This window comes from Triticum aestivum, chromosome 1B (genome assembly GCF_018294505.1).
Source record: "Triticum aestivum cultivar Chinese Spring chromosome 1B, IWGSC CS RefSeq v2.1, whole genome shotgun sequence".
In the NCBI taxonomy this organism is placed as follows: Eukaryota; Viridiplantae; Streptophyta; class Magnoliopsida; order Poales; family Poaceae; genus Triticum; species Triticum aestivum.
The window spans coordinates 598,859,057-598,873,059 of record NC_057795.1 but is presented as its reverse complement, the minus strand read 5'-3'; positions in this window follow the sequence as shown (position 1 = coordinate 598,873,059).

Below are 14,003 nucleotides of genomic sequence, written 5' to 3'. Positions count from 1 at the left end.
GCCCTCCCTTGAATTGCATCGTGGCCTGGTGCATGGTCAGACTATCGTTGATCTTGTATGGGTAGAGTGTGAAGACTGAGCGCACTGATGGCCCCATCGCGACCTAGACGATGAAGGAGAGGAGCTTGACGAACCCCTCAGGCACGTTGGCGAACACCTGTGACTCACAGTTGTTGCCAGCCATCTACAAAAGTAGGCAAAAATTCTGAATGGTCAGATCATAAATTTATGCTGACTGTCAGAAAATGACTACATTTGTAAAAATATGAATAAACTCTACTATGCTAATAACCGATTAGCGATCGCACCTAGTGGCTTCCTACAGTCAGCCTGGCTCTGGTACCAAGTTTGTCACGACCGGTTTTTCAATAAAATACTTATTGAGAAATCGATCTTTTGATTCCAGTATAGGAAGAGTTATCCTTACTGGTAGACAAATACTTGAATACAGAAGGCCAGTAGCATCAAATATATTACAGGGTTGAGCTGAGGCTGCTCAACAATTTATTACGAACTCGCCAATATTGTACATAAGGGCGGTTATGACACCGGGGTGTGGTGACAAGCTACTGACTCGAGATAAAAGTGGTGGTGGATAACATGACTCCTAAACTGGCAGCTCATCGAGCGTCGAGGTGAGGCTCGATGAAATTATTTTGGGGTAGCGGAAGCGGATATAATACAGTGACCAAATCCAGAATCACACGAGACTGACTGGGACTCCTCTAGGCATCGGACTCGCTATCGAACTCCTCATCCATGAGATCGCCTTCATCAACATCTGGCCAAATCAACAAGCCAGGTGAGTACTTTGAAAGTACTCGCAAGACAGTTCGGACATAAGATATAACAAATGTATGCATGAATGCGTCAGGAGCAAAATAACAATGCACATTCAATAATAAATATTTCACAACACGGTATGCAAAAAGGAAGTCGGGCGGTAGTCCTCCCAAAAATTCAATAAACAACTGCAGACCGATCGGGTGTCTGGAGCGACGCCTCGAAAGGTAAACAAATAAATAATCATGCCGCAGTCGGGCGTCTAAGCGACACCACATAAAGGGCTTATATTGGAAAGTAAAATGACAAGCGTGCCACAGTCGGACGTCTGAGCGACATCGCAGAAAGGGCGTATATTAAAAGTAAATAACATGTGTGCCACAGTCGGACGTCTGAGCGACATCGCAGAAAGGGCTTATGTCAAAAGTAAATAACAGGTATGCCAAGGTCGGACGTCTGAGCGACATCGCAGAAAGGGCTTATATCAAAAGTAAATAACAGGTTTGCCACATTCGGACGTCTGAGCGACATCGCAGAAAGGGCTTATATCAAAAGTAAATAACAAGTGTGCCACAGTCGTACGTCTGAGCGACATCGTAGAAAGGGCTTATATCAAAAGTAAATAACAGGTGTGCCATAGTCGGACGTCTGAGCGACATCGCAGAAAGGGCTTATATTTCATCATTTATATCTGATAAATTCACAAAGGTATAATACTCATAGAAATAATCAACACATAGTAATATACGGGTTAGTTCATCCACAGGAATAAACTTTTAACCGGACTTAATACTCATGTGGTTCACCGGAGTTTTGTCACTGAGGCTGACATTTGACAAGATAAGATGAACACGGTACTTGGACATGTGCAAGATGATTCAAAGGATTTTGACTCTGCAGAGTTTGTACTAATTGCCCACAGCCAACGGATTTCCGTAGTCACGAAGGACTAGTTCCGTTTAAGGTATTTCGGTAGAAACACATCTAACCAGTACACACCCATCCCACCTCACGATGCCAGGAATCACCCTAGACAACGTCCAAGAAAAACTTTGAGACGGGGAGGTCACAACCTCGAATAGCATGGGATCAAATTTCTATACGCGCGCTCTAAGGGGTGCCCCCCTCTCGGTCCCAACCGGAAACACCCATGCCCCCTGACCGGATGACGGGCTTTAATCCAGGGCCATGGAACCCTCATCACGGCCTCTCTATTTGGTGTGTACCAGGAAAGCGGTTTGCAACTTACTAAGCCATATCCCTTGCGGAAAACATGTGGTAGTACAGGAAGGGAAACGAATGGGAACGTGACTTGATTCACGTTGATACTGAAGTCAAATAGTCTGGCATAAGACTGGCATGCTACAATACTGCCATCTTACCCATTCTCATGCCATCACATGGCCATGCAAACTTATATCCAACAACATATGGATTTTCGAAACTCACTTGCCTCATCTTTGCATGAAATATAACATTTATCGAAATGCTCATAAACATGTCATGAAACTACTAAATGCAAACATGCAACAAACACTCATCATATAAAAAGTTCAAACATGCTTGCCTGGTTCGGAGTAGTCGGAGTCTAGCTTGGCGAGGTTCGCGGTTCCGTCACCTCCTCCGGTATCTACAGTATAATAAAATACGTACTTATCGTAAATACCACGAGTGCACAAAAAAAGTGTTCCAAATATTTTTCAAATAAATATGACAAAACACTAGACAGAAAAATAAAGATGACAAAAAAGAATCAATCAAAAACCAGTTTCTGTTTAAAAGTTATAAAGGTTTTAAGTCCAGGGACTCATCTGTAATGAAATAGAAAGTTTCCAGGGGCCAACTTATAAACACAGAAAACGGTTCGAAAAAGAGAAATCACTGACGAGGGGTCCCACCCGTCAGGTTTGAATTTTCAAAGGGGAGGAACAGAGCTCGTCGGCGCCCGAGAGCTGCGGTGGTCGCCGGCGGCGATCCACGGCAAGTTGGAAGGATCGGAGAGTACCTACGTGCTCAGGGTGTCCTTCCACGTCGGTGGGTGGTGGTGGTGGTCGTCGGCGAGCACCACGTCGAGGCGGTCCTTGCTCCAGCGGACGGCGGCTCGGGTGGTGTTGGATCTCGTCGGGGAGGGCTGCGGAGGTCAAATTGAAGCCGGGGTTAAGTCACTGGGTTCCCGAGGAGACTACTGACGAGGTTAGGGCGGCGAGGGTGGCCTCACCGGAGTGGATCGAGTTGGTGGCCGAGGCGGATCGAGGCGGCCGGATTTGGGGGAGGAGACCTCCTCGAGGTCCTCCTAGTGGCTTGGCGGGGTACTGGTGGGGTGCAGTGGTGGTGCATGCTCTAAAACGAGCTCGGGACTCCATTTTATAGGCGATCCGAGGCGGTGGCCGAGAACGGGGATCTCCGGCGATGGTTACGGCGGCACAGTGTTTGGTCGGGGGGATTAGGAGGTTGATCATCGACGTGGAGGTCCACGGGCTCCGTTTTGCATCTAACCCTAGTTGGATTGCGCGCGTTGGGTGGTTTCGGCAGGACGGGGCGGCACGGGCCCGTGGGCGGCAAAGGGAGCGCCCTGTGCTTGCCGGGCCACGGCGACGGTGCTGCGGTGTGTGCTGGCATGCATGAGGCCACGCGGAGGTCTAGGGAGCGTTGGGCGGCGCAGAATGGCGTAGCGAGCCAGTGCTGGCTCCGTTGGCCGCCACGGGTCGGTGATGCTCGCCGCCACCGACACCTGTGTCCGTCCAAGAGGGCGTGCGGTGCTCTGGCCAGGGAGAAGGGGTCGTGCGCAAAGCGCCAGGGTGCACGGGTGATCGGTGACAAGTCACTGACGAAAACGACACTGAAGATAACTCTGAACTTTGAATTTTACTGAAATTGCACAGGAACAGTGCCGGCCAAGTGTTTGATGAAATGATTCGAGCATGAGAAAAAATTATCTGGGGCTGATCTTTGGTGTGGTGGTCTCTCAAAGCACCTGGGGGCTGCCTGAATTTTGGTGGAATATTTGGAGAAAGGAAAATATGAATTTCACCAAAAATAATGAATCTGGTCCAAACTTGCGGAGGTTGAAACTTGAAATTTTGAAAGAGAAAGAGTGGATCTTGATGAGTCCAGGTTGTGGGTTCTAAGGACTATCCAGAGGAGTTGGTTTGAGATCAAAACTCAAAGGAAATCAGGCACTTCCTTTATAAAGCATCTAGGCTTAGAATAAATGACAGAATTGTTTTGGGGAGAAAAATAAATGGATTAAAATCCAAAAATGGATTGAACTTGTTGGGACAGATTGTTAGGATTGTCCCAAAGTGGAGGGAGGGGTTTTTGGGAGAATTTACCACATGAGGCATGGTAAAAACCAAGGATGGTTCAAAACAAAAGAGTAGCTCCAAAATCCTAAGGGTTTCTTTTAAAAAGAAACTAAAATTCAAGAAATGTTTTTGAGAAGGGAAACTCAGAAGAAAGGTTTTTAATAACCAAATACAAGGGTTGCAGAAGGTACAAAAATCAAAGACCTTGCCAAGGGAAAAAAGTTTTGAGTGAGAGAGGTTTTAGGAAGGATTTAAATGACCTTCTTCAAACCAAGCAAGGTTTTTGTCGAAAATTAAAAAAAAAATTGGAGTGTCACACATCCCTAAGCTTAGGCCTTTGGTTGTCCTTTGATTTTACCTTGGGGTGCCTTGGGAATCCCCAAGCTTAGGCTCTTGCCACTCCTTATTCCAAAATCCATCAAATCTTTACCCAAAACTTGAAAACTTCACAACACAAAACTTCAACAAAAAATCTCATGAGCTCCGTTAGTATATGAAAATAAACCACCACTTTAAGGTATTGTAATGAACTCATTCTTTATTTATATTGGTGTTAAACCTACCGTATTCCAACTTCTCTATGGTTCATACCCCCCTATACTACTCATAGATTCATCAAAATAAGCAAACAACACACGAAAAACAGAATCTGTCAAAAACAGAACAGTCTGTAGCAATCTATAACTTTCGAATACTTATGTAACTCCAAAAATTCTGAAATAAATTGGTGGACGTGAGGAATTTGTCTGTTAATCATCTTCAACCAAAAATCACTCTTCTGTAAAAAATGACAGCTATTCTCTTGAGCGCAAAAGTTCCTGTTTTTTAGAGCAAGGTCGCAAAGACTTCACCCAAGTCTTCCCGAAGGTTCTACTTGGCACAAACACTAACTAAAACATAAAACCACATCTAAACAGAAGCTAGATGAATTATTTATTACTAAATAGGAGCAAAAAGCAAATAACAAAAATAAAATTGGATTGCCTCCCAACAAGCGTTATTGTTTAACGCCCCTAGCTAGGCATAAAAACATGAATAGATCTAGGTATTGCCATCTTTGGTATGCAATCCATAAGTGGCTCTCATAATAGATTCATAAGGCAGTTTAATTTACTTCATAGGAAAGTGTTCCATGACCTTCCTTAACAGAAATTGGAATCTAATATTTCCTTCTTTCATATCAATAATTTCATCAATCGTTCTAAACAAAGGTCTACCAAGAATAATAGGACATGTAGGATTGCAATCTATATCAAGAACAATGAAATCTACGGGCACATAATTCCTATTTGCAACAATAATAACATCATTAATCTTTCCCATAGGTTTCTTAATGGTGGAATCCGCAAGATGCAAATTTAAAGAACAATCATCAAATTCACGGAAACCTAGCACATCACACAAAGTTTTTGGAATCGTGGAAACACTAGCACCCAAATCACACAAAGCATAACATTCATAATCTTTAATCTTAATCTTAATAGTAGGTTCCCACTTATCATAAAGTTTTATAGGGATAGAAACTTCTAGTTCAAGCTTTTCTTCATAAGATTGCATCAAAGCATCAACGATATGTTTAGTAAAAGCTTTATTTTGATTATAAGCATGAGGAGAATTTAACACGGATTGCAACAAGGAAATAGAATCTATTAAAGAACAATTATCATAATTAAATCCCTTGAAATCCAAAATAGTGGATTCATTGCTATTTAAAGTTTTGACCTCTTCAATTCCAATTTTATCAATTTTTGCATCTAGATCTAAAAACTCTGAATCATTGGGACGCCTTTTAACTAAAGTTGACTCATCTCTAGTCCCATCTTTATCAAGATTCATATTGGAAAACAAATATTTAATAGGAGTCACCTCAATCACTTTTAGATCTTCATAATTACTATCATAAAAACTAGAAGAATATGCTTTCACAAACCAATCTTTTTAGCACGCATCCTAGCGGTTCTTTCTTTGCACTCATCAATGGAAATTCTCATGACTTTGAGAGACTCACTGATATCATGCTTAGGTGGAATAGATCTAAGTTTAAAAGCATCAACGTCAAGAGAAATTCTATCCACGTTCCTAGCCAACTCAACAATCTTAAGCAATTTTTCTTCAATCAAAGCATTGAAATTCTTTTGCAAACTCATAAATTCTTTAACACTGTTCTCAAAATCAGAGGGCATCTTATTAAAATTTCCATAAGATTTGTTGTAGGAATTACCATAATTATTAGAGGAATTACTAGGAAATGCCTAGGATTAAAGTTTCCTCTATACGCGTTGTTACCAAAATTGTTCCTACCAACAAAATTCACATCCATAGATTCATTATTATTCTCAATCAAAGTGTACAAAGGCATATCATTAGGATTAGAAGAAACACTTTTATTAGCAAACAATTTCATAAGTTCATCCATCTTTCCACTCAAAACATTAATTTCTTCAATCGCATGAACTTTTTTACTAGTAGATCTTTTAGTGTGCCATTGAGAATAATTAACCATAATATTATCTAGGAGCTTAGTAGCCTCTCCTAAAGTGATTTCCATAAAAGTGCCTCCCGCTGCCGAATCTAAAAGATTTCTAGAAGCAAAATTCAATCCGGCATAAAAGTTTTGTATAATCATCCACAAATTCAAACCATGTGTAGGGCAATTACGTATCATGAATTTCATCCTCTCCAAAGCTTGTGCAACATGCTCATGATCAAGTTGCTTAAAATTCATAATATCGTTCCTAAGGGAGATGATCTTAGCGGGAGGAAAATACTTAGAGATAAAAGCATCTTTGCACTTATTCCATGAATTAATACTATTTTTAGGCAAAGAAGAGAACGAAGTTTTAGCATGATCTCTAAGCGAAAACAGAAATAGCTTCAATTTAACAATATCATTATCCACATCTTTCTTCTTTTGCATATCACACAAATCAACAAAGTTGTTTAGATGGGTTGCGACATCTTCACTAGGAAGGCCAGAAAATTGATCTTTCATAGCAAGATTCAACAAAGCGGTATTAATTTCACAAGATTTAGCATCGGTAGTTGGAGCAATCGGAGTGCTAATAAAATCATTGTTGTTGGTATTGGAAAAGTCACACAATTTAGTATTATCTTGAGCCAAGGTGACAAGCAATCATTCTAGCACACAAGAAGCAAGCGAAAAGAGACGAATGCAAGAGGGGAGAAGAAAAGGCAAAGGTTTTCGAAAATCATTTTAGAAGTGGGGGAGAGGAAAACGAGAGGCGAATGGCAAATAATGTAATGCAAGGGAGAAGAGTTTATGATGGGTACTTGGTATGGCTTGACTTGGCATAGATCTCCCCGGCAACAGCGCCAGAAATCCATCTTGCTACCTCTTGAGCTTGCGTTGGTTTTCCCTTGAAGAGGAAACGGTGATGCAGCAAAGTAGCGTAAGTATTTGCCTCAGTTTTGAGAACCAAGGTATCAATCCAGTAGGAGACGACGCACAAGTCACCCAATACATGCACAAACAATCAAGAACTTGCAACCAACGCGATAAAGGGGTTGTCAATCCCTTCACGGTCACTCGCAAAAGTGAGATCTGATAGAGATAATAAAGTAAATATTTTTGGTATTTTTGATGCATAGATTGGAAAGTAAAGATTGCAAAATAATAAACGAGATTCAATAATATGGAAAAGAGACTTTAATATAATGGAAAAGAGACCCGGGGACCATAGATTTCACTAGTGTCTTCTCTCGAGATATCATGTATTACGATGTGGGTGAACAAATTATTGTCGAGCAATTGATAGAAAAGCGCATAATTATGATGACATCTAAGGCAATGATCATGAACATAGGCATCACGTCCGTGTCAAGTAGACCGACTCCTGCCTGCATCTACTACTATTACTCCACACATCGATCGCTATCCAGCATGCATCTAGAGTATTAAGTTCATAAGAACGGAGTAACGCATTAAGCAAGATCACATGATGTAGAGGGATAAACTCAAGCAATATGATATAAACCCCATCTTTTTATCCTCGATGACAAAAATACAATACGTGCCTTGCTGCCCCTACTGTCACTGGGAAAGGACATCGCAAGATTGAACCCAAAGCTAAGCACTTATCCCATGGCAAGAAAGATCAATCTAGTAGGCCAAGCTAAACCGATAATTCGAAGAGACTTGCAAAGATATCAAATCATGCATATAAGAATTCAGAGAAGAACCAAATAATATTCATAGATAATCTCGATAATAAATCCACAATTCATCGGATCTCGGCAAACACACTGCAAAAGAATATTACATCGAATAGATCTCCAAGAACACCGAGTAGAACTTTGTATTGAGGAGCAAAGAGAGAGAAGAAGTCATCTAGCTAATAACTATGGACCCGAAGGTCTGTGATAAACTACTCACGCTTCATCAGAGAGGAAATGGTGTTGATGTAGAAGCCCTCCGTGATCGATTCCCCCTCTGGCAGATCGCCGGAAAAAGCCCCAAGATGGGATCTCATGGGTACAGAAGGTTGCGGCGGTGGAAAAGTGGTTTCGTGACTCCCCCTGATGTTTTTAGGGTATAAGAGTATATATAGGCGAAAGAACTAGGTCGGCGGAGCTACGAGGGGCCCACGAGGGTGGGGGGCGCACCTACCCGCTGGGCGCGCCCTCCTGCCTCGTGGACGCCTCGTTGTGTCTCTGACTTCAACTCCAAGTCTTCTGGTTTGCTTTCGGTCTAAGAAAGATCATCGCGAAGGTTTCATTTCGTTTGGACTCCGTTTGGTATTCCTTTTCTGCAAAACTCTAAAATAGGCAAAAAGAACAGAAACTGGCAGTGGGCCTCCGGTTAATAGGTTAGTCCCAAAAATAATATAAAAGAGCATATTAAAGCCCATTAAACACCCAAAACAGATAATATAATAGCATGGAATAATCAAAAATTATAGATACGTTGGAGACGTATCAGTCATTGTATGAAGAAGGAAGCTAGCTATACATGGCTCTATAGGTAAAATCTATGTAAATCGACCATTTCCTTACCCCGACGGTCTACCTTTCTTAAGGCCCTAAAATTACATCGTTACCTTGAATGTCTTCATTACTATGCGCTTTTCTTTCAATTGCCCAACAGTAATTTGTTACCCACCATATGCTATGTGTTCGAGATAGAAGGCTCTAGTGAAAACTATGGCCCGAGTCTACCATATATAAAACAGAAAATACTATGCTACAATTTTATTTTATTTCTTTTATTTTGTAATTTACTTTATATTTATCTACCACTACAAGATTTGAGCCTTGCAAGTAAGTGCCAAGGGGATTGACAACCCTCTTGATCGCGTTGGGTGCAAGTATTTGCTTTTGTGTGTGCTGGTGCTGTTCACGTGGTCTTGTGTGATTCTCCTACCAGATTGATTTCCTTGATTCTTAACTGAGAGAAATATTTATCTCTACTTTACTGCATCTCCTCTCCTCTTCGAGGAATCCCAACGCAGCTCACAAGTAGAAAGGGCCTCTGGCTACCCCATACCCCGAGATCATTGCCACCAAGACCAAGTTCGGTGACCGCTCCTGAAGCCGTGAACAACTTCCGACGACAAGTGTACCACTACCGCCATTGAACCCCCAAAACCGCATCGCCACATGCTTCAAGGTATAACCTTTGAGATGACCGCCGATGCGATGCATGAGATGCCGTATGTATGCAAAAATAGTTGCAGGTACCTCGATCGTTGTGTCACGGGCACGTGGGACTCCATTTGATCGGGATCACCCTACTGTCACTTCTCACGACACACCCACACCCACACTTTGACCTTTGTGCCGGATCTCTAGCGGGATACAGGGTCACCAAGACGCCGCCATGGCAAAAGAATGTGCCACCATGGCGATCAAAACACTAGATGGGGCATTATATATCGAACTGCTCAGTAAATTGCATACATTCCAAATATGTTATTATCATGCATGTTGACAACATTTAAATTGGTTTGGGTCACTAAGCAAGAATGAGCCTTTCTTTATATGTGAGTCTAGTTGAATAGCATTGCAAGTCACACTTCACTTAACTTATGAAATAATTGCATCGGATCATGTCAACATCATTTTTTCCATCTCATTAATTGCATGTCAATTTGCACCTGTTGTTCCTAGTGTTTTGCTTCTTCGTGGATAGAGGATCCAGAAATGATGTGAGCTGCGAACTAGGATCTGGCCATGTATGAGGCCACTAATCCATCTGGCAAGCAAACCCTCCTTTAAAATTATGACACACCCTACGCTTTCTTCGTTATTCATGCACTAGTATGACGATGTTGTGTATTGAGTCTTGAATTCTTGATCACATGCATAGCCTAATTATTGTCACATGAATTGCTTTTACCTTCCATTCCTAGCACGCTATGTTCTGCTCGATCCATTGACATGCCCTACATATCGTAGTATGCATGCTTAGGCCAACTCTAGCCAACCCCCTATAAAATAAAGGAGGATCTGGTGGAGTAAAGCTTAATGGAGTATATTTACTCCACTAACTTTTGGTCGGCCTAGCCGATCGCCTAAATATAACAGTATTTTTTTTGTTTGCATTTATATATCGGCCACCAGAACAAACTTCATGGTTTCTTTATTTCATTAAACGACATTTTGATACATTGGAGTACATAATTCACCATTTATTCACTACAAGAAGGAAACAAAAAAACAAGAACCACAATTAGACACTTTAGTAGATATCTAACTTCCATAATTGCTCCCACTAGTTGGATTAATATTTTCTCTATGCCTTCATTGTTGATTCTCTCCTTTGGCTTCTCGAATTTGCACACTTCTTTCTTCTTCGGTTCACATGAATTCAACATTGCGTTGCATCTAGTCTCATCTCTATTATCTACTCTAGCAAGGAGTGCACGGACATCTATCAAATTTATCGCTATTAACATATCAATGTAATCTTCTTCCCGATACCAAAACTTGCACCCACCCTACACACAAAATTTGAGCAAATAGTGAGCTACAAATTGCGCCGAATCCGATGAACAACCGAATCAAAACAAGCACTCACCCCCTCTTTTGTGCACTTGAAGGACACCCATTCGAGCTGCTCCAGCGTGGTCGAAACTCGGCGCACTACCGTCGCGGGCAGTCGTCGCACTTTATGACCGGCAACGGGGAGCCGACTAGCTGCTGGGCCAGTGCCGAGCCCGGCCGACGGTCGGACGTGTCTTTGTCGGTGAACCGCCAACGAGTGAGATCCGAGCGGCTAGAGGAGGAGGCCATACCTGCATGAGGCACATAGGTGTTGCCGAGGTTGTGCGGTTCGTTACCCGACCAATCCATGACAAAAGCACCAGCGTTGGCGGCCAGATGCTTCAAATCTGGCGGCGGAGAGGCAGCCATAGATATGTTGATTCTATGTTGGCGATGACGCAAGAGAGGCTCAAATCCGGTTGGGTGAGGACCGCAACGGGGCCTACGGAGCGTCCGCGATGGCGGGTGGTGGCCAGCGGGGGCGGGAAGGATGGCACCGGCGTAGATGCAGCGGGGAAGTGGAGTGGGGGGAGGCAGCGAGGGGAGGGGATTTTTTCCTCCAAGCAGTAGCGTCCTAGTAAATATAGGCGCCGGATAGGAGGCGGAGTAAAAATTATTCTTCTCTATTCAGTTTAGGGGATTGACTAGGTGCCGGTCTGAGGAGTAAAACCAAAATTTTACTCCACTAATGCCGGATAGGGAATCGGCTAGAGTTGGCCTTAGGGCTTTGCCGAGTCATGTAGGCTATGTTGTTGCCTACGGGTAGCTGTTAACCTGGCTCCGAATCACTCTTTACTTTGTTATGCTACAATGTGAAATGTGGTTGTAATTTAGGATGGTAATGTCGGAAGGCTATATATGGTTAAGCATTGGTGTGTTTTTCCACACGGGCTGACTTAGGGCCGAGTTCGTATTGTCTTGATCAAAGAATGAGTGCACTGACCATATGTGAGTCTTTGTTTGACCCCCTTGATCGGGTACTCGAGACTGTAGATTTTTTCCGGGGTGGCTCAAATTGGTTTTCCATTTGCATTTCGTACCTTTGTGCCATTAGGGAGGAATCCTCCAGTGTCTCGCAAACTTAGTGGCACGGTAGGCGGTTATTCCTGGGTTCGAGCACTAGACAATCCTGTGAGTTCCCACAAATGGTTGAGTCCGATTCGAAGATGTCACATACATTCTCTTTGGCGAGGTGACTTGCTTTGGCGTGGTGGCTCCTCGATGCCGAGCCACAATGCTTTTGCATTTTTGCAGTGGCGGCGGTCCGTCTTAGGGGCATTTCCTATTTACCGCTGCAGGCGCCCGGTTGTGTGCATTTTTGCAAACTAGCTCCTGCAGCGCTCCGTGATGGGCAGGCCCATGTAGGGGTGCCCGAGGTTTTTTTCTATGTTCTTAGAACGCAAAAAAGGGAGCAACTAATTAACAAGCGCTTCTTCGGGAGCCTCGCAACGATCAGCGCCATATAGCGTGCTCACAGCCATTCGCCATGTGTCGCGCTCTGGGCGCTCCCTCCGGATTTTATTTTTTTTATTTTTACGCACGCGTTTTCGGCTTTTCAAGTGGTTTTTTTGGGTTTTTTTGACGTTTTGGTTTTCTACTGGTCTTCCCTAGCTTTTCGATCAATTATTTTTTTTTAAAATAATTTGTTTACGCAAAAAAATGCATTTTTTTCGCGAGAGGCACCGTTTTCCTTCCGCCAGAGGCACGGTTGTGCTTTCGCGAGAGGCACAGGTGTGCCTCTTTCGGAAAGGGAAAAAACATGTTTTCTGTTTTTTTTCTTCTTTCGCGAGAGGCACGGGTTTGCTTCCGTCAGAGGCACGGTTGTGCTTTCGCGAGAGTCACGGGCTTGCCTCTTTCGGAAAGGAAAAAAAACGCGTTTTCAGTTTTTTTCTTTCGCGAGAGGCACGGTTTTGCTTCAGCCAGAGGCACGGTTGTGCTCTCGCGAGAGGCAAGGGCGTGCCTCTTTCGAAAAGGAAAAAAACACGTTTTTTTTTTTCGCGAGAGGCACGGTTTTGCTTTCGCCAGAGGCACGGTTGTGCTTTCGCGAGAGGCACGGGCGTGCCTCTTTCGTAAAAGGAAAAAGAACGCGTTTTCTGTTTTTTTTCTTTCGCGAGAGGCACGGTTTTGCTTTCGCCAGAGGCATGGTTGTGCTTTCGTCAGAGGCACGGGCGTGCCTCTTTCGGAAAGGGAAAAAACCCGTGTTTCCGGTTCGGTTTTTTCGTCGGTTTTTTTGGTTGGTTTTTCCGTGAAAATAAAGTTTGTCAAAACCTATCAACATGGGATCTAGTTTTGAATATCTCGACGCGAGGAATCCAATGGCGAAAGCAGTTCGAGATTTGGACGTACGATTTAAGAGATAAAACATTTTGAATAAACGGATTTACGAAAAAAGGGAAAACTCACAGCGCGCCACTTGTCGCAACCTGGGGAAGTTGAAGTGATCTCCGCAAGAAGTACTCCTCAATTATTGATTTCGGCAAAAAAGTGATGGAGCAGGTTGCAACTCGAACCTGGGACATTGCTCGTCGTTGCATGCTTCTGTTCCCAGCCCACCACGCACCTGATTCTAAAAACTTACAACCTTTCCCCTGTTTTATACTCTCTTTTTCCTTTTTCTTCCTTTTTCCTTTTTTGTTTTTTGTTTTCTTTCCTTTTTGTACGACCAGGTTCCTCCTGCATCCCTTTGAATTTGATGAACTTTTTTTTTTCAAAATCGATAAACTGAATTCTATGAACTTCTTCAAATTCGATGAACCTTTTTCCAATTTTCATGAATTTTTTTTCAAAATCAATGAGGTTTTTTTCAAAATCGATGAAATTTTTTCAATTTTGATGAACTTTTTCTAAGTTGATGAACTTTTTTTAAAATCAACGAACTTTTTTCAAAACTAGTGAAGTGTTTTTTCAAATTAT